Genomic DNA, 27464 nt, shown 5'->3' on the forward strand with positions numbered 1-27464 from the left:
TTTTTTTGTATTTAACCAAATGATGACTGGGACAAAGAGGGTTAAAGGGCTTCTTTTAGTGCTGCAAATACTTAAAGTGGAGCCCCACCCAAAATTAGTTTTTGACAGGTACCCGCCCCCACTTCCAGTAGACTTTGCCGCAGAAAGATTCCTCCGACGACATTCGGCCCCCTCCACTTTCCTCTGTTACCGGGCCAGTTAAAAAGTGCAGCTCATTTCGCACATGCGCAATAGGGAACCGGCTGTGAAGTTGAAAGGCATCACTGACGAGCCAATCAGAAAATCGGATGGGGTGCCGACATTGTGGGATCCCTGGACAGGTAAGTATCCTAATATTAAAAGTCAGCAGCTACAGAATTTGTAGCTGCTGACTTTTAATTTTGTGGGGGGGGTGGAACTCCTCTTAAAGCTGGCCATAGATGGATCAAAAGTTGGCTGGTTCAGCAGGGGTCAGACAAATTTCGATCCATTTATGGGCAGACTGGTTTAAAGAGGTCAACCTCTTGATCAGCTTTATGTATAACAAGTCATTTTTTTTTTTGCTTGATCAGTGCCACCAGCTATAGTCGTTAACACTGATTATTGTATTCTGACTGCAGGGAACTCTCCCACTATATATGCTTAAAAATGTCCCCTTCCCCTTCCTGCTACTTATCCTGCCTAACCTGTGTAAAAAAAAAGTACCTGTTTTTAGTCCATTTCAGCCATGTGATCCCGCAGATCCAGCTCCCCTGTGTCAGTGAGTGGCGGTTGAAGGGGAGAGGAGGAAGCGCTGGGACATGGGAGCCTATGAGTGATGTCACGGCTCCCTGGATTCCCAGTTGCTCCATCTCCCCTGCAGCTGCCGATCACTGACACAGGGACAGGACAAGAGTGGCCTAAAAATAGATAAGTATACACATATAGGCCCAGATTCACGTAGGAGATACGAGGGCGTATCTCCAGATACGCCGTTGTATCTCTGAGTCTGAGCCGTCATATCTTGGCGCCTGATTCAAAGAATCAGATACGCCAGAATTTTTCTAAGATACGACCAGCGTAAGTCGCCTAAGCCGTCGTATCTTAACTGCATATTTACGCTGGCCGCTAGGGGCGTGTACGCTGATTTACGCCTAGAATATGTAAATCAGCTAGATACACCAATTCATGAACGTACACCCGGCCGTCGCATTACAGATACACAGTTTACGTTAGGCTTTTTCCGGTGTAAAGTTACCCCTGCTATATGAGGAGCAGCCAATGTTAAGTATGGACGTCGGCCAGCGTCAAATTTTCCGTCGATTACGTCGTTTGCGTAAGTCATTCGCGAATAGGGCTGTGCGTCATTTACTTTCACGTTAAAAGCATTGGCTTTTTGCGGGTTAATTTGGAGCATGCGCACTGGGATACTTTCACGGACGGCGCATGCACCGTTCGTAAAAAGTGTAATTTACGTGGGGTCACAATACAATAACATAAAACAGGCCCACATGTTCCATATTTGAATTAGGCGGGTTTACGCTGGACTATTTACGCTACGCCGCAGCAACTTTGCTTTGAGAATACTGTACTTGCCTGTCAAAGTTGCGGAGGCGTAGCGTAAATAGGATACGTTACGCCCGCTCACAAATACGCGCTCCCTACGAGAATCTGGCCCATACATTTTAACACAGGTTAGGCAGAATAGGTGTGAAAGAACATTTTAAGCATAGTGTAGGGCTGAAATTCCAGTTTAAATTAATTTAAGGCAGCATACCTTGAATGTAGCAGACACTGTGCATGCACTAATGTTTTATATGTTGTATATTTTATGTTGTATGTTGTTGTAATGTTGTATATTTTAGACACTTCTGTAAAATTGAGACATTCAAAATTCTGTCTATCTGTCTTCTATAGCACCAGCAACTGATACTGTTTTTATGAGTTTTATGTACTGTATATTGCTTGAAGAACAGAAATATTAAATGCACATCAACAATGTCATCAATATCCTCCTCCTTCTCAAAGAACAGAGGGAAGAATCAACGCTTTCCCAACTTGGAAAAACTTTATTTGCAATAACAAGCACTTCTGAGATTGCATTGAACTGCTACTATTAGGGGCAGGATCTGATTATTTATGACTAGTCTTTGTGATACCTAAAATCTAGCAGTAGTCGTTAGATGCCAGTCATTTTTGCAGGCACAACCAACCCCAAGCAGTCTGTGAAAGAAACAGAGATGGGGAGGCGCCTCTGTGTGTAGTATTAAAATGGAAACATTTATTGCAGAAGATTAAAAGCACTTACAGGATATAAGTGGAAGTCATGCTCATCAAGGGGTATACAGTCCTGGCAGCTCTAATGTGTTCCTCTGGCTCCACACACGATCCGGGATGCTGGTGGAAAAAGTCTGATGGATGTTGTTTTGTTGGATGGCTGTACTTCAGAAAAACCAGGAAGCAGGAAGCTCCACGCTGACCAGCTTGAACAGCGGAAGCGGAAATGATGTCACCAGCACATGGCGCAAGGAAGGGATCAGGACTGTCTTTATGAGGAATAGGCTATGCCCGTGGTCATCAGCCCTGTCCTCAGGGCCCACTAACAGGCCAGGTTTTATGTATTATCTTGGGGAGATGCGGACTAGAATACTGCAATCACTGAGCAGCAAACAATATCATCTGTAAAGTATTTCCGTTATCTTGCAAACCTGGCCTGTTAGTGGGCCGTGAGGACAGGGTTGGTGACTACTGGGCTACGCCCTCGGAGCTCACAGAACCTTCTACTGATCCATTCCTCCCGCCCTGTGCTGGTGAAGTAATTTCCGCTTCCGTGGTTCAAGCTGGTCAGTGTGGAGCCTCCAGCAAAACAACATACATCAGACTTTTTCCACCGGGAATCCTGGAACGTGTGTGGAGCCAAAGGTTCACATAAGAGCTGCCAGGACTGTATAGCCCTTGATGAGCATAACTTCCACTTATATCCTGTAAGTGCATTTAATCTTCTGCATTAAATGCTTCTACTTTAAAACTACACTCAGAGTGGTGCATCCCCCTCCCTGTTTCTTTTACATGTTTTACAGAGCTTCTGGACACACTCTGAGGATGGCTGCCTCTTTTTAAACAACCACTTTTCCCTTTGGACCATTTTATAAGCATTCTTATGACTTTCTCAGTAAATGTACAACATCCCATTTCAAAAGTATTACCTACTGGAGCGCCGGATCCCCATTTCTAGATTAACCATTTCCTGATTAACCATTTCTCTTACCCAAGCAGTCTGTGGACTGCTATGAAGTATGCCACGAATTTGGAAAATTGGTTCTGTTGACCTTGCAAGTCAAGGAGAAGGAGCAGGGTTTGGACAAAGCAAACATGGGTCTATTGGCGGGACAGTAGGCTGTTTATTTGCTCATTTCCCTTAAGGCTGCCATCATTTTTGTGAAACCACAGAAGCTGTTGACCAATCTGGAAATGTTTTTGATGGATTTTGGAGGTCTGGGGGCCTTTCTCTGATATTGCTAATGGCCTCATATATGCCAACATACATCTGCCATATCATTTTACAGATTTTCCTGGTTTTTAGGAGTGGTAATGAAAGAAATAGGGTATTGTGGGTCAATCATCATATTTGCTATTTTTTCAATCCCTCCCTTAAGCCTCATTTATTGTAGACATGGAAATGGTGCTGCGGTAGCACAGGCAGCTTAGCATGTGCTTTCTTGGCTACAAGCCGCTGATCTGGTTTCCGCCATGTAGCAATATATTTTAATTTACAGAGAGTAACTTTTCAGCTAAGAATAATGACATTTGTTTAAGAAATCCAACAATGTTTACAAAAAGGCCCAGTTCCTTCAAATGATAATGGCCTTTTAAAGGGTCCATAATGTATTTTTATACTGTGCTTGTCCCAGGGGATGTTGTGTGTGTATAGGAAGGAGGCAGGGAAGGAGTTTACGATTGTGAACATTAGTAGTCACAAGCTCTCTCTATGGCAGACATTCCTCACTAATGATTTCAACAATCTACCAGTTCCACTTTTAATTGTATAATCTGTGCAGATGTTGAAATCAGATTGTGCTTCCATGTCAATTTAAAGGCTCATTGTTTGAATCTGGTGTGCAAAGCCTTTGGAGGTCACCAATCCAAGAATCAAACATACCTCCTATAGTGTAAAATGTTGGACTGTGAATTACATAATTGCTTTTAATTACATAATTATAGTGTTTAAATGTATAAGGGTAAAGGTTACTTTTACATTTCGAAGCCACAGAAGGTTACGTGACATATCAATGGGCTCACCTAGGGCTTCCTAAAGGTTGTGTCATATTTGTGTACATTCTTATTCCGATCTGTCCTTGACCTAAAAATTTGAAAATTGTGAGGAATTCCGACACTACTCTACGTGACAGTGTTTTCATGTGATGTAGTAAAAACCTCAAAACCAAAGAACAACATAAAAAAATGAATTAAATGCTTATTAGCCGTTATCAGGCCAACAGTGGGATATTTGTAGTAGGAATATAATTAACTTGTATAGGAAATGGAAAACCAACTGCAGGTCAAGTACATTTTCATGTAAAACTCTGCAGTTTTACAGCTGTATGGACTGCCTAATCCAAAGATGTCAAACTCAATTTCATTGTGGGCCGTATGGTTACCCTCAAAGCGCCGGTTCTATCTGTAAGACTAGATGTCCAGAGCACTCCACCCCCCCCCCCCCCTTACATCAGATTCTAAAAGCCCCTCCATCATCAGAAGTCAAGAGTCCCCCACCATCCCTTACATCACAGTGCACCCCCCTTACCTTGTGCTGCTGCTGGGAAAGTAGCTGGGAAGCAAAAAGTGAAAGGTCTGGAGAAGGACCAGAGGAGGGCTGTCTGAAACAAAATATATATAATGTTTGGGCGTGCTACGTAATTTTCTAGCAAAAAAAATGATTTTAACTTGTAAACACCAAGTCTGAAAAATAGGCCCGGTCCTTAAGTGGTTAATACTTTGGTGGTTTGTTTAGTTATCATTAAAGATCAAGACACAAACTCAATCAAGCAACATTTTCTGATTTGTTTCAGAATTATAAATAAAGCAAATAATGACTTAAATTTACAAGGCCAAAAAAAAAAAAAAACATTGCTGGAAATGCACTCATGTGTACGGGACATTAGGACTAAAATGGCATTTCAGTCCCATTTTAGTCTTCTGCAACAGTTTTATTTTTAGTCAACTAAATCTCCAGTACATTTTAGTCGACTAAAATTCATTGTAATTAAATTGTAATGCATTAGTTAACATTTATCTACAATTTCCAAACTCATTATATACTGATGGAGTGAAAAATCTAATACCGTATTTTCCGGCATATAAGGCGTGCGGACGTCTAAGACGACCCCCTAATTTTACAATTTTTTAAGAGTTTTTGCCTATACTCACCTTATAAGATGACCCGAGGCTTCATATTTCTTCCTTCTTGTGAATGAATGAATGAATGAATGAAAAACTTATAAAGCGCGGCGCATGCGAACTGAATCGCTTCTGGGCGCTAGTTGTTCTTGTCTCATGACATCAAAAGAGCAGAGTTTTGATCCGTCTTCTGAAAGTCAGATGGTTTTCCTCCAACCGAATGCTGGTTGGTAAAGCGTTCCATAGTCTAGGACCCTGAAAAGCAAACCTTCTTTCTCCTTTGGACTTGTATTTGGTTTTTGGTACCCTGACCAGATTTTGGTCGGTGGATCGCAGAACGCGATTTGAATTGTGAGGTTCTATCTTGTCGCAAAGATATTGCGGAGCCTTCCCATGGATGCACTTATGTGTCAGGCAGAGTGCTTTAAATGCAATTCTGTCTTTTACTGGCAGCCAGTGAAGGGTTCTCAACGAAGGTGAGATTGATTCCCATTTTTTTTTCCCAGTCACCAGTCTGGCGGCCGTATTCTGAACGACTTGCAGACGGGAGATTTGGTACTTTGGGAGTCCGAGGTACAGGGCGTTAGCATAGTCCAGTCTGGAATTCACGATTGTTCCCACCACGACTGCTACGTCTTCTTTGGGGATAAATGGAGTAGATGGAATTGTGGTTGTAAACGTTGTCAGCTGTGGGACTACAAGGCTCAGTGACATGCTGTCTCTTCACAGGGGGAGGCTTTGTGGGAGAGTGTGCAGGTGACATGGCAGATCTCTTACCTCTATCAGAGGGAGAGAAGTCCAGGTGAGGTTGTTGCTGCTCTGTCTCCTCCATGTCAGATACCTGATCGTCATGTGGGGCAGACACAGGCAGAGAGTTCGGTGGCGGGATGTCTCTGTCCCGATCGGCACCATTTTGGTCCGGAAGCTGTGGGGGCTGCCTGTCGTAATCTATGAGTCTGCGTGTTCCTGATGATCAGGAGCGGCAGCGGGTCATAATCCGGGGGATGAGCGGTGTCGATATCCCCTGTTCTAGGGGAAAGGAGGTCGGGTGGGCAGCTGGATGGCTTTGTGTATCTCTGTGGAGGAGGGGAGCTCCGGGATTAAGCGGCCATATTCGATTGCGGCCAGACCACATCCCCCGCGATGTATTACCGCACATCCAGCGGGCATCCGAGGGGCTGACCCGGTCTATAAGACGACCTCTGCTTTTTTTGGCTGTTTTTTTAAGTGTAAATGGTCATCTTATACGCCGTAAAATACGGTATGTTATTATTTATAGTATTGAGGTATGAACATGCACTACAGATCAGTATTAGTGAAATCAAATTTAAATTTAGTTTTAGTCTTATGCCGCGTACACACGATCATTTTTCGGCTTGTAAAAAACGAAGTTTTTCAGCCTCTAGAAAAAACGACGTTTTTTTCAACTTCATCATTAAAACGATGTTACCTACACATGATAGTGAAAAAAATGCTCTAGCACAGTGTGGTGACGTACAACACGTATGACGGCACTATAAAGGGGAAGTTCCATGCGGATGATGCCACCCTTGGGGCTGCTTTTGCTGCGTTTGTAAAAGATGATTCGCGCTTTTCGGTCTGTTACAGCGTGATGAATGTGCTTACTCCATTACGAACTGTAGTTTTACCAGAACAAGCACTCCCATCTCATAACTTTCTTCTGAGCATGCGCGGGTTTTTTAACGTCGTTTAAGCCCACACACGATAATTTTTTACAACCCGAAAAACGACATAGTACAACAAAAAGTTTTTGTCTTTTGCCTGGGCATATTAGTTGGGAAAACTCTTGCTTTATTGTTTACTGTTCTGACTGAAGGAAGAGAGAAGAGGAACAATATGTGCATTAGAGCTTATGTATTTTATTTTTAAGTCTGCACTCTGTAAAAATGAACAATTATTATTGATAAACCATGGTATTTGTTGAGCTGTCCAGTGCTGATCCTGAGTTAACATCAGGAATACTACATGTTTTCAACTATACTACTGTAAAAAAAAGATTATGCTTCCCCCAAAGATACTATTCTAGCGCACCAGGTGTATAATTTGGTATTCTTATCCTACAAGGACTTATTATTATCAGTGAATACTGTATGTCAGTCAGTGTTGAAGGAGAAGATAGGGGACAAAAAAGGGGTCTCCTCCCAAAACACAAATTGGGTATGGGATTGTGTACCATTGTAGCCTAGAGATAAGTGAATCAGCAATATATAATCACTCTCACAGCATGAAACATGGGCACAGTTGCTGGTGTTTTTTTAATGGGAGTTTTTTTTTTTTTTGCTGGCGGGGGCTTTTCTGGGGGAGAAAGGCTTTTGCCAGTTGAGAGTTTTGCTGGAGCAAAAGGGTTTTGCTAAGGTTTGCAGGGGTTGTTGCTGGGAAGGAGGGATTTTGTTTGTAGGGGGTCTACTGGGTAGGGGTTTTGCTTTACAGGTCAATGGTTTAGCTGGAGAAGCAGGATTTTTTACTTGAAGACTTTTGCTGGGGGTGTGGAATGAGGGAGGAATTGTTTTCTATGGGGGGGGGGTTGACCATATATTGTCAAGATTGTCAGTTTGTTTCCCCCAAATAGTTGTGATTACATGTTTGTTGCCCCCATATAATCGCCCTTGCCCTTTGTTTGCCCACATATTGCCATATTTGTGCATTTGTTACCCACATATTATCACAATTGGCAGTTTTCTGTGTGTGTATATTGTAATAAATACCTGAAGAAGAAGAATTTCCAGAAGCGCATTTGTGAGGTCAGGCACTGATGTTGGATGAGGTGGCCTGGCTCGCAGTCTCCTCTCTAATTCATCTATCTAGAGGTGTTCTTCTCTGGTTGAGGTCAGGACTCTATGCAGGCCAGTCAGGTTCCTCCACCCCAAATTTGCTCATTCACACTCTCATTGTCAAAAGTATTGGGCCACCCCTGCAAATCATTTGGTGGAGGGGGGTTATGGTGTGGGGTTGTTTCACAGGGGTTGGGCTTGGTCCCTTAGTTTCAGTGAAGGGAACTCTTAAGGTGTCAGCATACCAAGATATTTTGGACAATTTTTTGCTCCCAACTTTGTGGGAACACTTTGGTGATGGCCCCTTCCTGTTCCAACATGACTGTGCACCAGTGCACAATGCAAGGTCCATAAAGACATGGATGAGCAACTTTGGGGTGGAGGACCTTTACTGGCCTGCACACCCTGTCCTGACCTCAACTGAATAGAACCCCTTTGGGATTCTGATGTTGGATGAGATGGCCTGGCTCGCAGTCTCCTCTCTAATTCATCTATCTAGAGGTGTTCTTCTCTGGTTGAGGTCAGGACTCTATGCAGGCCAGTCAGGTTCCTCCACCCCAAATTTGCTCATTCACACTCTCATTGTCAAAAGTATTGGGCCACCCCTGCAAATCATTTGGTGGAGGGGGGTTATGGTGTGGGGTTGTTTCACAGGGGTTGGGCTTGGTCCCTTAGTTTCAGTGAAGGGAACTCTTAAGGTGTCAGCATACCAAGATATTTTGGACAATTTTTTGCTCCCAACTTTGTGGGAACACTTTGGTGATGGCCCCTTCCTGTTCCAACATGACTGTGCACCAGAGCACAATGCAAGGTCCATAAAGACATGGATGAGCAACTTTGGGGTGGAGGACCTTTACTGGCCTGCACACCCTGTCCTGACCTCAACTGAATAGAATCCCTTTGGGATGAATTAAAGCGGAGACTGCGAGCCACGCCTTCTTGTCCAACATCAGTGCCTGACTTAAAAAATGTGCTTCTGGAAGAATGGTCAAACATTCCCATAGACACACTACTAAACCTTGTGGACAGCCTTCCCAAAAGAGTTAAAGCCGTTATAGCTGCAAAGGGTGGGCCAACTCAATACTGAACCCTACGGACTAAGACTGGGATGCCATTAAAGTTCATGTGTGTGTAAAGTCAGGTGTCCCAATACTTTTGACAATATAGTGTTTATCTCAAAATTGTTCAGTACAAGTGAAGGGTGCTGCTCACATGTAAATGTGTTCCCACAAAGTCAAATAGACAGTTGTCAGTAATCATGCGGCGATCCCTATAATATATACTATGCAACATACAACTCCATACAAATATACATATAAATTGTGCATAAACAACAGGATTCTTGAAATCTGTGAAACTAACCAATATATGTTTAAAGTAAACAGCTCTTAAAGTCTGTGAAAATAGGCAATACAGTCCCAATGCAATGTATGCAGTCCCAAAACATGTTTTCTATATCCAAACAATATCTTCCCCCACTCTGTGCTCAATAATATCAAAATTCCACACCAATGTGCAGGAGGCCGCATGAAGTGTTGGATCGCGGCTGCACAGCGTGAGATTTTTAGAGGCGCTTTTACTATATGTGTGATGTAAGCGCAATACCTTTGATAAACATATGGTACCTAGTTTACTACACTATAAGAGACCATCCTATGTTTTTGACTACATTGAGAGCAGAGATGGTAGAAACCGGCGATTTCTTAAAGAGATATTAGCCTGGTATAACTAAAAGGAGAAGATTATCCCTAAGGATATCCAAGAAGATAGCAGATAATATATCCATATCCTCTTGGGGGAAAAACGCCCATTTGACCTAACAACATATGTTTTAGGTCCATATCTTGAGGTGAGTGCTTTGGAGGAAAGGTGTTGGGACCCACTTGCATGTTGGTGTGGAATCTTGGAATCTCCTAAATGTACACCATTTAGGAGATATTTACTTGTAAATGGGCAGGTGATGTCACTGGCATATGCACTCTGAAGAAACGGCATACCCGTGTCGTTCCTTCAGAGCGCTGTGCTGTGACCAGCGGCTCCCACGCACATGTGCAGGAGTGACATCATCGCGACTTGTCCAATCAAAAAAACAGAGCTCACTAACCACGAGCCCTGCCAGTGGTAACAGCACACCTCTGGAGAGCTTCATTTTAAGGTAAGTTTCACATAATGCGCTAGTATGCCGTTTACTGACGTTTTGAGAGCTGTGTACATTGAATACAGTATATATTACTTTTACCAACATAATTATACATAAAATACTTTTTTTTTTCAGTAGACTTCAAAGGGTTGACACTGGGTTAAATTTTATTTCTTACACTGCTTGCGTTAAAAAATTAATTTAATGCTACATAGAGCTGTATTAATGTGTTCAATTTAATGTGTTCAATTTATATCTGCCCTGAGTTAAATACATTTAATGCTACATAGAGCTGTATTAATGTGTTCAATTTATATCTGCCCGGAGTTAAAGAGGAAGTAAACCCTGATGGGTTTTACTTCCTCTTTATTTCCCTGCAAAGGTAAAGCATAATAGGCTACTATGCATCGCATAGTAGCCCATTATGTGTCACTACCTGAAACCGAAGCCTGCAATGTCACTGCTGTCCCCACTAGCTGGAAGCGTCCATCTTCCTTCCGGGGGCCACTAACTCTGGCTCTGTGACTGGCCGGAGTCGGGTGACGTCACTCCTCATGCGCACGGGAGCCAGCATTCATGGCATGACCCCTTTCTAAAGTGTGCATGTGCCGAATATATCTGCGCACAGCTTTATTGTAAATATTTCCTAAAGCGTGGAGGTTTAGGAGATCTTTCCAGGACCTACAGGTAAGCCTTAATATAGGCTTACCTGTAGGTAAAAGTGGTTGTACAGAGTTTACAACCACTTTAAATAAAAATTCAGCAGCTACAAATACTGTAGCTACTGACTTTTAATATTAGGACTTACCTGTCCAGGAATCCTGCGATGTTGGCACCTCAGCCGATCTTTTAATCAGCTCTTAGGTGCTGTTGCCGCCATGCCGCTTCATATCCGGTTCCCTACTGCGCGTGAGCGAAATATGCTGCGCTCTGTGAATGGCCCGGCGGTGGAGGAAGGAGGAGGGGGCCGAATGTCTGAGTGATTTAGCTACAGCAAAGTGATCTTCAAGTGGGAGTGGGTACCTGTCAAAATCAGATACACGCTCCCCCCCCCCAAAAGGTGCCAAATGTGGCAGCGGAGGGAGGGGGAGGAAGAAAACAGGAGGACCTTCCCCTTTTAGGTGGAGCCCTGCTTTAAGAAGTATCAGCCACCACTAAATTGTCTGGTTATTTGCTCCTGTAAAGAGAAGATAAACCAGGTGATCAGAGATGTGATGCTGCCAATTCCTTTATAAACGCAGCACAATATTTAAAGGCCTTACTAATCTTTTTTCTTTGGGTTATAACCAATAAAAAATCTGTAAATTTAATATTGAATATTCATTTCCACATCTGTCTTGTTCCAACAGATGATCCCGTCTTTGCCGGAGTCACATCGTCACAACAAGATCTCATGCTGTACATTGATCATCTATCCAACCTTTGCCTAGAGAGAGAACCCCAAGAACTTTGATCTTTACTGAGCCCATTAGGGAAGGAGGAACTTGAGGAGGAGATGGAAGACATCTGAAGAGACAAGGAACAATGCTTAACACCAGAGCAAGTAAGTGTCTCATATAGTGCCAAATAGTTGGATCTTAGTGGGACTAATAAATCTTTATCTTTTCATAAGAAATGCAGTGAAACATACTATACTCATTGTGGCATGATGCCTACTTTAGAATGCTAAAGGGCAAGCACATATTAATTTGCAGGTGTTTAATTTACTCTGGAACGTTCAAAGTGTTGTTGTAACCCATGAGAATTTCTAGTGTCTTAAATATGTAAGCACATAGCTAAAAAATTATTTATGTGCCGCGCTGCTGGTTACTGAAGCATAAACTTACTTTGACATTATGAGAATTTAAAACCTAGAGGCGACAAGAATTCTGTTAAATAGAATGACTGTATTTCTGTTAATTTCTTAATGCACGGATAGTCAATGAAAATAACCATACAGTCTTGCCTTTCCCGTGTTGCAAAAGGTAAATTATTTTATGTACTAGATAACCATCTTATTTATTAAACTTTAGAAATTTACATATCTGTTTTACATTTTTTTTTCTTTGCCAGCACCAGTAAGCATAACTCACAGGCACAGCTCCAACTGAAAATAATAAGATAATAGAAAGCTCATACTGTATATACATAAGTAACTGTAGAATGATGAACATTTTTGTGGCTTTTTAAAGGGTTAGTAAAGGATTTTTTTTTCTTTTAAAATAACTAACATGTTATACTTACCTCCACTGTGCAGTTTGTTTTGCACAGAGTGGCCCCGATCCACGTCTTCTGGGGTCCCTCGGCGGCTGTCTCTGGTCCTCCCCGCAAGTACTGACCACAGTCATGCGAGAGAGCTCGCATGGTGGTGAGTAATTGCAGGCGCGCTCCCGTGATACAGCGAGCGGCCATAGCCACTCACTGTATCACTCGGCCCCGCACCTCGGCGTGCCGCGTCACTGGATGTGATTGACAGCAGCGCCAGCCAATGGCTGCGCTGCTCTCAATCCATCCTCTCTAGCCAATCAGTGGCCATGCTGAGCGGTGAAGAGGATCTCGGGACCGCGCGCGGGACTTTCGAGGGGTCAGGTAAGTGTAACGGGGGCTCGGGGGGGTGGCAACATCAGATGTTTTTTCACCATAATGCATAGATTGCATTAATGTGATTTTTTTTTTTACTTTACAACTTCTTTAAAGTGTATCTATGGTCTAAATGTAAAATCATATACTGTATTTTCCGACGTATAAGGGGACCTTTTACACTTAAAAAAAATGGCCAAACAGCAAGGGTCGTCTTATATATGCCGGGTCATCCCCTCGGATGCCCGCTGGATACGTGGTAATACTGTATGTAGCTTGGGCATGTTTACATACAGTAGCCTGCTCGGATTGGCTTTGAGAGTCAGAGAGGCACGGGCTGATGATATTACAGCCTCTGCCAATCCAAGCAGACTTTGTATTCACTAATAAAATACATTGCTCACCGTAATTGGCTCAGTGCGGTATAGCTCCAGCTCCAGCAAGAAGGAAGAAATATGAAGCCTCAAAGGAGGGTCGTCTTATAGGGTGAATATAGACAAAAACTGTTAAAAAAATTTAAAATACGTCTTATACGCCCGGTCGCCTTATACACTGGAAAATACGGTATTCAATTTTGTCCAGCCTTCTCCTTTTAATCTGAACAGTCTGGATTTTGAAAACTTACTTTTTGAAGATCCTCACACATTTAATTCCTTGAATTAATATTCCTGGTGAGTAGGCTTGGCTGTGTCACAGAATTCACAAGAGCCTGTTTTCTGAACTACAGAGGTGCTGAGTGGAGGAGTTTCAGAATGCAGAATAAGTACAGGAATCACTGCATGCAGACAGCAAGGTACCATGGGATATATAGTCCTTAGAGATGAAAAATAAACAGCAGAGGAGAAGCGGCAAAACATGCAGGGAATCCAGAAAGTTGTGGAAAGATATGACTATCAGACAGGCAGCACTCACAACATGAAAGGAGATTTTTCAAGTAGCCTTTATTTTGACTGTCAAAAATAACTATTGTCTGTATAACTATTACAATGCAGGTGTTACAAAACTTCTTTAACCTCCCTGGCGGTATTCCAGAGTGTGTCTCTGGGTTAATTTTCAGTACCATTAATGGTAACCCCGAGCCACACTCCGAATTGTGTTGCAGTATCCTGGTGCAGTGTACTTACCTTGTCACCAGGATCCTGCGATGTCCCCCCGCTGTGTCCACGGGTTGTGCCCTTCGCCCAATGCCTCTGTGTTCCGGACTCCGTTTCTTGCGAGCGCCGCGATGCAAGGGGGCGGAGCCCAGCAGCAAATTCAAAAAGTACACAGAACATAACACAAAAAATAAGTTGTCCTCTACGTCGAAAACTGGTTTTAGACCAGCTAGAAAACAGCGATAGTAAATTAGAACACTTGCAGAATTGAACAATAGTGAATCATGAGGAAATTTATTTTATTATTTTTATATTATTATTTTTTATAATTATTTATAGTTATTTATTATATTATAATTTATGATTTTGTGTTTCAAACTTTATCATACCCGGGATGTCTACTAGACTCTTGTTTGGACAGATTTAAGTGAGTTATTCCTAAGAATTACAGGCCTACAATATAAAATTCTATACAAAATTTCTATGCAAAACAATGTACCGATTTGAGACGCAAAAATCTATACCACATCTACCATTATCAGTCAGTCAGTCAGTCAGTCAGTCAGTGTCAGCGGTGGAGTAGGGCGCTTCGGACCTTCCGCTTACGAGCCTGCTCTCACCCAGACCTGGCAGTCAGAGGCTAGGCAGACGCCAGGCAGACTCTCCAAGAAACAGCTCCCTGGAACCAGGAACCAGCACCTCTCTCTCCCCGAGGACTCCTCTTTTCTTCCGCAGGTAAGACCCTGCCTCTCAGGGCCTGACATCTTGGGGAACTACTGACGGCCGTCCTTATCAGGGCAGCCGTCTTACAGACCCCACACTGCGGCTCTCTGCACTATCTTTTCGCCGGCATCATCGCCCGCACGGCCACCCGCGTTTGTGGTGGTCCCAAGTCACCCCCCCTGGGTGTATTTTTCGGAATTTTTTGGCGCTCCTTCACCCCCGCGCCAGCCTGCTCTTTTTCGCGGCCGCCGCACCTTAGGAAAGTCCGCGGCTTCAGCCGCGGCCTACCGGCGCGCCGTTCGTTTCTCCCTGCACTAACTTCCAAAAGCACAGATCGCTCTGGATTTCCACCCCCACACCCCCAGATGTCCCCTGTTCAGCAACCTCATTGGTAAATTATTGCTTTTACCAAGCTGACAGCCCCCCCCTAGCCTGGGTCCTGCGCTTTGCCTGGCGGCCATTTTTTGGTACACTCCAGCAGCAGTGACACCCAGCATCCCCCCCCCCCCTTTTCCCCTCCATAGCCGTCAGTCTTTTGATCCAGGGTTTTGATCCGATCGCCTTTTGGGATCAGGAAGGAATTTTTTCCCTGCCGCAGCACATTGGCCAGCTTGCCCAGGGTTTTTTTGCCTTCCTCTGGACCAAAAACTTAACTCCCCTTGAGCAAGGATTCTGCGAATCCTCTCTCACCCAATACCCGCACTCCCGCCCACGGTGACTGGCAACAATGGTTAAGTTGCGATACTCTGCAGAAACCATTTGGGGTCTGAGACAATTCGCAACTATATTACCTGCCGTCACCACAATAGCCTTAAAATCAGATCAACTTTTGAGACTCGATCATCGATCGATCATCAAAAATTTCAATCGTTCAACACAGCTCAAGCACATATCATGTGCTTTGCTTAACACTAGATCGGCAGTTAAACACCGATCAGAAATCCATGATTTCTTACTACAAAACGATCTAGACTGCCTCTTTATTACAGAAAGTTGGCTGTCGGACGATTGCAACACCATTCTCGGAGAACTGGTACCAGCAAACTACCGCATCTTAACGGAAAATAGAATAGGGCAAAGAGGAGGAGGCCTGGCGGTGATTCATAAGTCTCATATTGCAATCACCAAACCGGTCCTGCAAAATCCTCTACCTTTTATGGAAACCCTTACGCTTCAAATTCAAGCTCACTCTCAGGAGACCGTTCACATTCTCCTCTGCTATAGGCCCCCAGGGCCCAAATCGCAGTTGCTTCCAGCATTAACTGAGTTCTTATCCACTTACGCCCTTAACAGCAATCATCTTTTGCTGCTCGGGGATTTCAATCTGTGGGCCAACTCCTCACAGGATCCCATCGCGGAGGCCTGCATCGACCACCTGGAAGGGATAGGACTTCAGCAACTCATATGCGGACCCACGCATGCTTCAGGTCACACACTCGACCTAATTTTCAGTCAAAATCTGAAAATAAACATTGTGGGAAATGAACCTTTGCCATGGACAGACCACCATGCAATAAGCTTCATAATTCCCAGAATTCCACTAGCTATGAAGGTTCCCAAGCCGGTTACAATACACTGGGCTAGATCTCAGAAAAGGCTCCACTCTGAACTTTTCAGATCCACCCTGGTAAACCGAATTGAGGGTATTCCGCCTCAGCTAGCAGCCTCAGATACACTGGATGCCATAAATACAGCTCTGCTACAGTCAGCCGACTTAGCAGCACCAAAGCGCAAAGTCCGCGGCCGGGCAAAAAAGTCCAGCTGGTTCAATAACCAGCTGTCACTACTGAAGCAAGAGCGCAGAAGGGCGGAAGCCGCCTGGAAAAGAAGTCCTTCAGATGACCCCCTCAACTTTTACAAAGCAGTAACAACACGATATCACAAGGAAATTTTTAAAGCCAAAAAACTTTACTTTTCCATGATGATTAACAGCGCAATGAATCGCCCACGCGAACTCTTCAGGATGGTCACCCAGACCATGAATCCGGGATGTCTTGAAGTCTCCACTTCAGACTCCCAAGAGTTCTGCAATGAACTATCGGATTTCTTCATCAACAAAATTGAAAAAATTCGGGTAAGTATTCGGCAAAACAATACTCCACTCAGTCCCCTCTTCAATCAAAACATCGACAGAAAGCCTCTACAATCAACTAAGTTCACTTTGGAACCCATCTCCATCGATACCACCAAAAAATTCATTGGTGCGCTGCGGAACAGCACTGCACCCAACGACATCATCCCCACCAAGCTACTGAAGGAATGTGCCGACATCCTGGCGCCTCCAATCACACAGCTTATAAATCAGTCATTCAAGGAAGGCATAGTGCCTTCCCTGCTGAAAGAGGGCACAATCCTGCCGATCTTGAAAAAACCTAATTTGGATCCTATGGACCCAACTCACCGCCGTCCCATTACAGGTCTAAATGCTCTGTCCAAGATAATGGAGAAAGTGGTGGTAAATCAGCTGCAACAGCATCTGGATACCCACAACCTACTTGATCCATTTCAGTCCGGGTTCCGTCCCGGACACGGGACAGAAACGGCCTTACTGAAAATATGGGACGATGCGCTCGAGGCCGCAGACGAAGGAGAATCGTGTCTCCTGGTTCTGCTGGACCTTAGCGCAGCCTTCGACACAGTAGACCATAAATTGCTACTGAGACGACTCACAGAAGTCGCCGGAGTCACAGAAGACGCTTTACCATGGTTCTCCTCTTTTCTCGGAAACCGATCACAAACAGTGAAACTGGGATCTTTCACGTCAGAAAAACGCACGGTGCCTTGCGGGGTCCCCCAAGGATCCCCCCTATCACCGGTGCTGTTTAATATCTATCTTCGTCCTCTCTTTGATATTATCAGTAGCCAAGAACTACTTTATCACTCTTATGCAGACGACACGCAATTGTATTTTCGCATCTGCCACAAAAAGGATCATCATCTCAGATTAGAGAAATGTCTCTCTTCAATAGAAAACTGGATGACTAAGAGTTATCTTAAACTCAATAGCGCTAAAACAGAACTGTTCATCTTCGATGCCAGTCGGAAGAGACTACCAGTAACAAACTGGACACCATCGCCCATTCTGGGACAAATCATCGCCCCTAGCTCCAAAGTCAAAAGTTTAGGAGTCACGTTTGACACCTTCATGACTATGGACGCACAAATAGGGTCAGTAGTCAGCGGGGCCCACCATTTGATGCGCCTACTTCGCAGACTCATTCCATTCATCCCCAAAGAAGACGTAGCAGTCGTGGTGGGAACAATCGTGAATTCCAGACTGGACTATGCAAATGCCCTTTACCTCGGGCTCCCCAAGTACCAAATCGCTCGTCTTCAAGTCGTACAGAATACGGCCGCAAGACTTGTGACTGGGAAAAAATCTTGGGAATCAATCTCACCTTCACTGAGATCCCTTCACTGGTTGCCAGTGAAAGACAGAATTGCATTCAAAGCACTCTGCCTGACACATAAGTGCATCCATGGGAAGGCTCCTAGATATCTATGCGACAAGATCAAACCGCACAATTGCAACCGCATTCTGCGTTCCACCGACCAAAAATTGGTCATGGTTCCTAAAACCAAATACAAATCTAAAGGAGAAAGAAGGTTTGCTTTCCAGGGCCCCAGGCTTTGGAATGCTTTACCAACCAGCATTCGGTTGGAGCAAAACCACCTGTCGTTCAGAAGGCAGATCAAGACCCTGCTTTTCTGATGGCATGAGACACAAACAACCAGCGCCCAGAGGCGATTCAGTTCGCATGTGCCGCGCTATATAAATTTTTCATTCATTCATTCATTCATTCATTCATTCATACCGCCAGGGTGGTTAAGAAAGATTACACAGCCAAAAGCATCTATAGTGGAGATTATGCACATCCAACTACCTTTTTGGTGGTTGCACTCATAATTAGATAGCAGTACAGTAACACTTAGCAAGTACTCAATAATAAGTACAGTAAGTACTCATAATTAGATAGCAGTACAGTAACACTTAGCAAGTACTCAATAATAAGTATAGTAAGTACTCATAATTAGATAGCAGTACAGTAACACTCAGTAAGTACTCAATAAGTAAGTACAGTAAGTACTCATAATTAGATAGCGGTACAGTAACACTCAGTAAGTACTCAATAAGTAAGTTCAGTAAGTACTCATAATTAGATAGCAGTACGGTATATTTTGATTGGTCTGAAGCACTAAGGTCAAGTATATGGAATGTACCAGACTGAACTAAAGATAAGTCTGTTAGGAGTAAGTAGAGTTCTATTGTGAGCTAAGGATAATATGGTATATGGTATAGCTGAAAAAAAATCTAACTGGCGCCCACGTGTTTCTTTTTGAAAGACTACTCTGTCTCAATACATCCTCCTTCAAAAAAGGGCAAAATTTGGTATCCCCATTGGTGAAACCAGACACTTCTGGACCAAAGTGCAATAGAAGAGCCAGGTACCCAGAACTTTTCATCTTGTGAGCACTCTACCAGACTTGACATTCATTACAACTATAGCTTTCCCTGCAGCTTACACACTCATTAATTCCTGGACCTAAAAATTGCAACCCTTATAAACCAGCTCCTTTCAATTCCAACCATCTACTCTACCTTTCACCGTATTTCCTCTCTTCTCAAGTAAAATGATTCAACTGCACGCTTGCTTGAGGCTATGGTAAGGAAAAGGGGTTTATGGATAGGGAGGTCCTAAAGAAATCATAGTTACCAACTAAAGATCTTTCATTGTCTTATCTAAACTGTTAGCTGAAAACTGATTGGTTGCCATGGTTATTTGCACATAGTTGCTTTCATGAAATAAGCCCCAATGCGTTCATGAAAAAAAACATTGTTCATAGTATCCCAATCCCTTTTGTTCTCTGCAGACTGACATTGAACTGGAATATTTTGAACTTTTCAAGGTTAAGCATGCAATGAGCATGTGGCTTGGAATTGTTTCTGAATGTTTGGAAGGTTCTTCTTCTAGTAAAATGTATTAAATTAGCAAATAAGGGTTAATTGCTGTATCAACTTAAAATAGCTCTCAGGAAGCGGAGACTCAGAACATTAATGTCATTATCTCGTCCAGTGTCTCCTCTCCTTTCATCATGAAAGTGGGTTCTGGCAGACTCATGTTTTACCATTTACTTCAATATACGCAGCGGCTCTTTTGTTTGAAGGCCGATGAAGCTTTTACTGTGGCCATTCAATCAAGCAGAAGCACAGTGCTCAAGATACTTGTGTGTACAGTACACATTCTGCACTGAATTAATATCAGTTCTTTTCAACATATTGGTAAAGCTGTGATTGTATCTGTGTTACCCCTAATAATGCAACAGTCACTAGCGTCAGTCTTGCTTATGAAAGTATTTTGAGTCAGATAAAGGGGGCAAAAGGCACTTCATGTTCTACTGCTCTTTGCAGGAGCACAATCAAACATTAGAAGGGAATTATAAGCCACAGAGTACAACATTAAAGATGGCACTATGGTCAGGTATAAAAAAATATACAGTAGCATGAGCTCAAAAATACATCTTTGTATCGTCCTCTGCTAATCTTATGCACAGCAGCACTTAGAATGGCAGAAGAACGGCCATCACAAGGGACCAATTAGTAGCCCCCAGACTAGCAGTAACTAATCAGGGCCCTGTTGATTTGCACAGTGATAGCAGGAAGCTTGTTTACAGGGGAGAAGAACAGAAGGACAATCGTATCAGGCCTCGTACACACGACCAAGTTTCTCGGCAAAAACCAGCAAGAAGCTTGCTGGGAGATATTTTTTTGCCGAGGAAACCGGTCGTGTGTACATTTTCGTCAAAGAAACTGTTGAGAAACTCGACGAGCCAAAAAGAGAGCATGTTCTCTATTTCCTTGACGGGAATGGAGAAAATTGGCTTGTCGAGTTCCTCGGCAGCCTAACAAGGAACTCGACGAGGAAAACGATGTGTTTCACCCGTCGAGTTTCTCGGTCGTGTGTACGAGGCTTCAGTGTGCTGCCTTTATATTAGTTCACTAATAGGTCCTACTTTGTATACTTCTAGTGTACTGACATCAAGTAATAGGTCGTATCAGTGAGGGTAAGGCACTTAAAGTGTCACTAAACCCACAGCATAAAAAATATCAATAAATGGTGTATTACATGCTATTCATACTCACTCAGTAACTATGGGATTTACTTTCTTTATTCTTCAAAAAACATGGTTGATCCTGTTGCTCTCTATCGCCACCTCTGTTCATGTTCCTAATTCACTTGGGGACTTTGCAGCTGTGGTGGAAACTCTGCACATGTTCAGTTTTTAGTGATTTTCTATGCTGAGCATTTCCTCCCTATCACATCTGAGCAGCCCATGCTAATATAAAGTCATACACGTGGGTGTATATACACAGTAGCAAATGACAGCCCACTCATATTCTAAGACACAGGCTGGAGGGGCGTTACACAGCCTGTGACTGGCACAAATTCGCCCGCACCATGTTTTTGCCAAAAAAGATTTGATTTCAAATATATATTTGTATGACAATTTAAAACAGTTTACTAATATTAATTAGTTATTTTTACTCTGTTTGCCAAAGGCTGTTTTCTTTTTAACTTGTGACCAGCAGCAGAGGACTAGAAGCTCCTCCTGCTTATGTTTTCCTGCAGTCAGGCTGTATACGCTGGGTCATGTGACAGCTGTATATCGATTAGCAAAAAGGTACTTAGATGTTTTTTCTTAAATAATTATATTGGCATCATCCACATACAGAAATAGATTGGACAATGTAAATCAAACCATGTGTTTAGTATCACGTTAAGGCTTTTAAGCTGTTGCACCATCTGTAGTTTTATTATAGTGCATTAACACACCAAATCTTACATGAAACCCAACTCTGGGTGACCCCCCCCCCCATCCATTTGTTATCATTACCTTTGGAGCTGGCTACAAAGAGTGCTGGGTCCACTCTTTTGGTGGTAGTCCCTAATGATGCACAGAGAGGCATCAACGTAATGACATCAGCACCTTTCCCTGCACCATTCTTTGTCAGTGCAAGGTGCCATGGTGATGTCTCCTCAGAGGGTCGTCCCATGACACCGTACACTGACAGAAAGGGGGTTGAAAAATGCCCAATCCAGAAGAGGAGCGGTGCTGGAATGCCAGAGAAGCAAGTGCTATAGTGGGAGCTGTAATTTTTTGCAAAAAAAGCTGAGGGCCCATATCTTATCACAAAAAGTGAATCTGGTGTTGGGTTCTAACCTTCTATATCTGGTCGGGGTTTTCCTTTTCATATTTAAAGAATACGTGATTAATGATTGTTGGCGCAGGTAATCCATACTTATATTTTGAATTTTTGCTTTTTGCCCTACAGCTGGCTTATAAATACTTCCATCTAACTCCACACCTACATGTCTAATTAGGTAAAAACCCCTAATTTGCGTAAGAATGCATGTTGTCTGTGAATTCGAAACCACATAAAAATATGTGGTAGGAATAGCTAATTATGCACATGTTTGGAAGCTTTCCACTTCCCCGGGCACAATCAGACAGAATCTTGGCATTAGCTGCTACAAAAATGGCTTTTCCATATTATACACATACATTGCTTTGCGTGGCTTTATATTTTCATGATATTGTCTCTCTGTATATAACTATAATGGGGAGCAAAAAGAGACATTTAGGACCAGTGCACACCATAGATACGTGGTCCAGATGCTTTCCAGAGGCTTTTCTGCATGCACGTATTTGACGTGTTCTGGTGCATTTTTGGTGCGTTTTTGATGCAGTCCAGTGCATTTTCCCCCCTCTCTTTTCTTAACCTTAAATAAGGACATGTGTGTTTTTGGTGGGTTGCGGTGCATTCCAGTGGGTTTTTGATGCGTTTTACAGCGTTCCAGTACTGAAAAATGCAGCATGTTTTATTTTTTTTGACTGGAACGGACTGGAACTGCAAACACTGGTGTGAACTTTGCCATTGAAAACCAATTAACCTACTTTCCATGCGTTTTTGATGCAGAAAAAAAACACACTGGACTGAATGTGGTATGAAATGGCCCTTAATGTTCACTTGAAAACAGTCTAGTTAAAAGGCATACATTTGTTATTTATTTTTCACAATCAAATCTTTAATAAAAGTTGAACAGAACAAAAATTGAGCAGAGTAATAAGTAACAGTTAGAAAGTAATATTCACATATAATAACAGCATATGTAAGTACTTTGTTATTTAATGTTCACAGAGAACTTTCACATTGGAAGGTGGCCGTAAACACGGACCTTCAAATGTGTAGGGAGATACATATGTCCAGTGAATAATTTTGACATTGGTTTCCTATTAGACATTCATCCTCGGGTTACAAGAGTGCACATATCAAGAGCATGGAGAATGAATGGGTGAGAAGAAAGGTGGAATGGGCAGAAAGCTGTAATGCAAGCTGGTCTTTGAGAAAAATAGTAGCAATTGGATAAGGTCTTAACCTATTCAGCTGCTGTTTCCCCTAAGGCCGGTCATAGACAAGATTCGAACCATGTGTGGGCAGGCTGAATGTAACAAGTTGATCAATTCATCAAATTGGGTACAACCAGTCTGCCGGATTCAGTTGTGAGTATCGCTAGGGGCTGCTATAGCCACTAGCAATAATCACTGTCTTCTCCTGGCGGGGATGGCTTCCCCTGTAAGCATATTGTCGCTCGGCGGGAAGGATTACCCTGTCTGGAAGGGTGCACTGTCTGTGTTAATTTCTTTCCTGCAACCCGCTATGGCCTGCCTAAGATTGGCATCATCTTCCTACCCCCAGAATGCTGTCTGGGCAGAGAAGGAACAGCAGTAGACTGTTGAGGTCATCCTCCTTACTCCCTTTTCCTGTCAGCTTGTTCCATAACAGCATATTTGCATACAGCTCACTTGATTGCTTCTTAGTGGTCCTCCCCCACTTTCCTAGTCTGAGTGCTGCTTTGTAGGAGATTGCAGAAGACTGAAGCCTCGTACACATGACCAAGGAACTCGGTGGGCGAAACACATTGTTTTCCTCGTCGAGATCTTGTTAGGCTTGTCGAGGAACTCGACAAGCCAATTTTCTCCATTCCCGTCGAGGAAAAAGAGAACATGCTCTCTTTTTGGCTCGTCGAGTTCCTCGACAGTTTCCTCACTGAAAAATGTACACACGACCTTTCCTTGGCAAAAAAAATCTCCCACCAAGTTTCTTGATGGATTCTGCCGAGGAAACCGGTCGTGTGTACGAGGCCTGATACTAAGTCAAACTCAGGTGCACTAGTTGTCTTTAAATAATACTCTTTTTTCTTTATTATCAGTGAATGCAGAGCTACATAAATGTGTGGCTTTTGCTGCCTGAAGCTCAGCCTTAAATATTATAATCACAAAAAGTAGAACCAATTTTTTTTGGAATGTTGCTAAATCATAGGGAGGCCACATTTATCACTGTAGCAGACTGAATACATCTGTTTTTCATTTTTCCTATTGGTAGCACAGTATTTGTGCTAATACTCCAGTGGTTTGGGATGTACAGTTAGCCATGGGGTGAAAAGAAGTGATTTACGTGACTTCGCACACTATTCTGAAATGAAGAAATCCTTATTTTTGGGATCCGTGATGAAATGAGACACGTAAAAATGTTCTGGTATAAGAATCCTTTACTGTGCTATGTATTGGTTCTGTGGAGGGCTTTTGGTTACGTAAAGTGGGGAAAAAAATTCCATCTCTGACTTTTACCTATAGGTAAGCCTATAATAAGGCTTACCTATAGGTAATGTAAATATCTCCTAAACATGCAGCATTTAGGAGATATCTACCGTACATGCAGGCAGTGATGTCACCGGCGCATGCACTCTGAAGGAAGGGCCGCCCGGGCCCTTCCTTCAGAGTTCTGTGCTGTAAACAGATGACGTAAACAGGGATTTTATCGTGGCTCCAGCCATTTACACAGCTGGTGTAATTTTAACATAGTGTGCTAGTATGTTATGCATACTAGCACATTATGACATTACCTTTTAAAACATTATCTTCCCATTTTTCATTCAAAGCCCTACATGCCTTTTATTACAGATCTCTGTGTACATTTTTTTTGTGTTATTTTACTGGCGATCACATGACCACAAAGCTCTGGGCTCTCTTTGTAATCTGGCAGGCCGATAGGAAGGATGAATTGAATAGCGCAGTGTTGTCATCTACTTGCAACCTTTGGTGCCACCTGCTGTCTCCTTTGGTGAAAGGGAAAAAAGTCTCTACCCACCAATCAGAGCAGCCACACCAGAAGGGGAGAGAACCCAGGACTTGGTGGTCATGCCATCACTTGAAAAAATAGAAAAGGGTATTTGTGATTTGTAATAAAGGGGATGCAGGGCCATGGGGAGAAAATTGGAGGGAATATTTAAATGTCAGTTTTTAGTTAGTTTTAGTTCGTTTTTAGTCTCTCCTTCTACCTGCTCACTTTAACTTTTAGGTTTATACTTTCTCATTGGTCCATACGCCCTAATCCATAGAAGTTTTTGTTTCCGTGTACTGATGATGTCCAACAAACTTGAATCAGCTGTGTGCAGTTTGGAATAAATGTCTGCATGTCTGCAGCCACTATCCTGAAATTAATTTACAATATGGAAACTGTACCACTCTGATGTGCCAGCAAGGAGAGCAAACAATGTTGTACATCCACCAAAGAAAGAAAGCATTCCTAAAACAATTATAAAAAAAAAAAAATGTATGCAATTTCAAAAAGCTTGAGTATACACAAATACAAAAGATACACCCAAGCCCATAAAAACACTGAAAAAAAGGCTTCTTGTAAATAACTAAGGAATATCCATGGGTGGGTCTTAATGCATAGCATAATTCATAAACAACCAATGCTAACTAATCATTAGTAATGTGCAAATGTAACATAGAGCAGTAGTACCCAACCTCCCGGGCAACAGGGACCAGCCTCACGAAAAACAACCCCTCCACGGACTGGGGGTGGGAGGTGCTGGGGGTGCAGCCTGTCAGCTTAGGGGGGTTGAGGGTGCAGCCTGTCACCGGAAGTCAGCTCATGGGTCTGACTAGTACTTTATGACGATCCTGTTCCTGCCTGGCTCTCCTCCCTCCCCTTCTCCTTCTTCTCCCCCTTCTCCTCATCTCTGTTCCTCTTCTTACTGACATGACCACAGAGAGGGAAGGGAGTAGTGGTCCTGGAAAAAGGGGGGAGTGGTCGCCCTCTGGTGGTTGGATGGTGCAAGTTGTTCTGGCTTGCTCTCCCGCTGCCTTGGAGACCTCTGATTTAAGCATTAAGCTGGTCTTATACCAGAAGAATTTCATCTGAAAAAAACATTCATTTGATTTCCTAATAGTTAGTGGGGTCAAATTAAAATTTTTGATGCGAGTGACGAAAATATTTGAAGAAGCAGGGTGAAAACATTTTCTTGATTAAATAAAAGTTGAACTGTGAATGTGGTTTTCATTCAGAAAAAAGCATACATATTGTAATTAAACCTGTTTAGTATATCTAATTTTCCATTTAAAAAAGTAGTTATGTATGAAATTTTAGGAGCTTTCAAACTAGCTAACTCAACCAGGGCAAGAAGGAATTTTCCACAATTTTTTTTTTGTATATTTTTGTATGAACATTGGAATTAAAATCAAACCGTTTATATGACCAGCTTAAAAGAATATCACAGCTGAGCAAAAGAGAAAATATTAATTTATTGACAAAGATATTAGTAAATGCAAACCCCCCAAAAGCAGGAATAATATCCTTATTTTTGGAATATGTGCTTGAATGAGACATGCTACATACTGGTTCTGTGGAGGACTTTTTGGTTCCTTTAGGCCTCGTACACACGACCGTTTTCCTCGACAGAATCCATCAAGAAACATGGTGGCAGAGCTTTTTTGCTGAGGAAAATGGTCGTGTGTATGTTTTTCATCAAGAAAACTGTCGAGGAACTCAAGTTCTCTTTTTCATCATCGGGAGTCTCAATTTCCTCGTCGTGTTCCTCGTCAGGCTGGTTTTCGACGAGAAACACGTTTGTGTGTATGCTTAGAAACCAGCGCATGCTCAGAATAAAGTGTGAGGTGGGAGCGCACCTTCGGTAAAAGTAGCATTTGTAATGGAGATATCACTTTTGTCACGCTGTAACAGACTGAAACGTGCAAATCGTCTCTCACCAAACTTTTACTTAACACGCAGTAACATGAGATTAGCAAAAGCAGCCCCAAGGGTTGTGCCAGTGGAATCGAACTTCCCATGGCGTCGTCACCGCGTTTGAGAACGACGAGATTTGGTCTTGACAGTGTGTAAGCAAAGAAAGCTTGTCAAGTTTCTCGACAAGCCTAACGTCAAGCCTAACGTTGAGGAAAACGATGTTTCATTTACGACGAGTTCCTCGGTCGTGTGTACGAGGCCTTAGTCTCTTCTTACAATAACGTTCTAGGTTATCCTTTCCTATGTGAGATATTTTATTTATAATTTTCAAGAATCCTTAAAATCTCATTGTATGAGTTTCTTAGAAATATGTGGACACCCAGCTAATAAAATTGACTTTGCGGAGTCTACAACTAAAGTTCTTCTGACCACAATCCTCTCTACCAGTCCCTGCTTAGTGGTGTTGCTGTTTAGGGCCTGAATTCTGTATATAGAAGGGAGACATGCTGATCTTAGTTCTCTGTAAGTCGTAAATACCTCAGATAGCTTGCAATTTATAAGACATCTGGGATTTTATCATTCTTTAAAGATAAGACGGTTCCATTTTCATGTATTTAATATCGATGCTTGTTCACCGGCCAGTTTTCTCTGAGACTCATTGCTATTAAGTAACCTTAGATTTTCAGAAAGACACCTGTGTGGCAGGT

At 42.8% G+C, this 27464-nt stretch overlaps 1 protein-coding gene across 4 annotated transcripts in view; it reads left to right on the plus strand.

Annotated features, from left to right (window-relative positions):
* ERC2 (ELKS/RAB6-interacting/CAST family member 2) overlaps positions 1 to 27464 on the plus strand; it is a 1210774-nt gene that overhangs the window by 1039280 nt on the left and 144030 nt on the right. For all 4 annotated transcript variants that reach the window (XM_040359253.1, XM_040359254.1, XM_040359255.1 and 1 more), the window contains one exon: positions 11637 to 11830. The gene's annotated coding sequence lies outside the window, so the exon portion shown is untranslated. The remainder of the gene's footprint in view (positions 1 to 11636; positions 11831 to 27464) is intronic.

Source organism: Rana temporaria, chromosome 7 (assembly GCF_905171775.1).
Source record: "Rana temporaria chromosome 7, aRanTem1.1, whole genome shotgun sequence".
Lineage (NCBI taxonomy): Eukaryota > Metazoa > Chordata > Amphibia > Anura > Ranidae > Rana > Rana temporaria.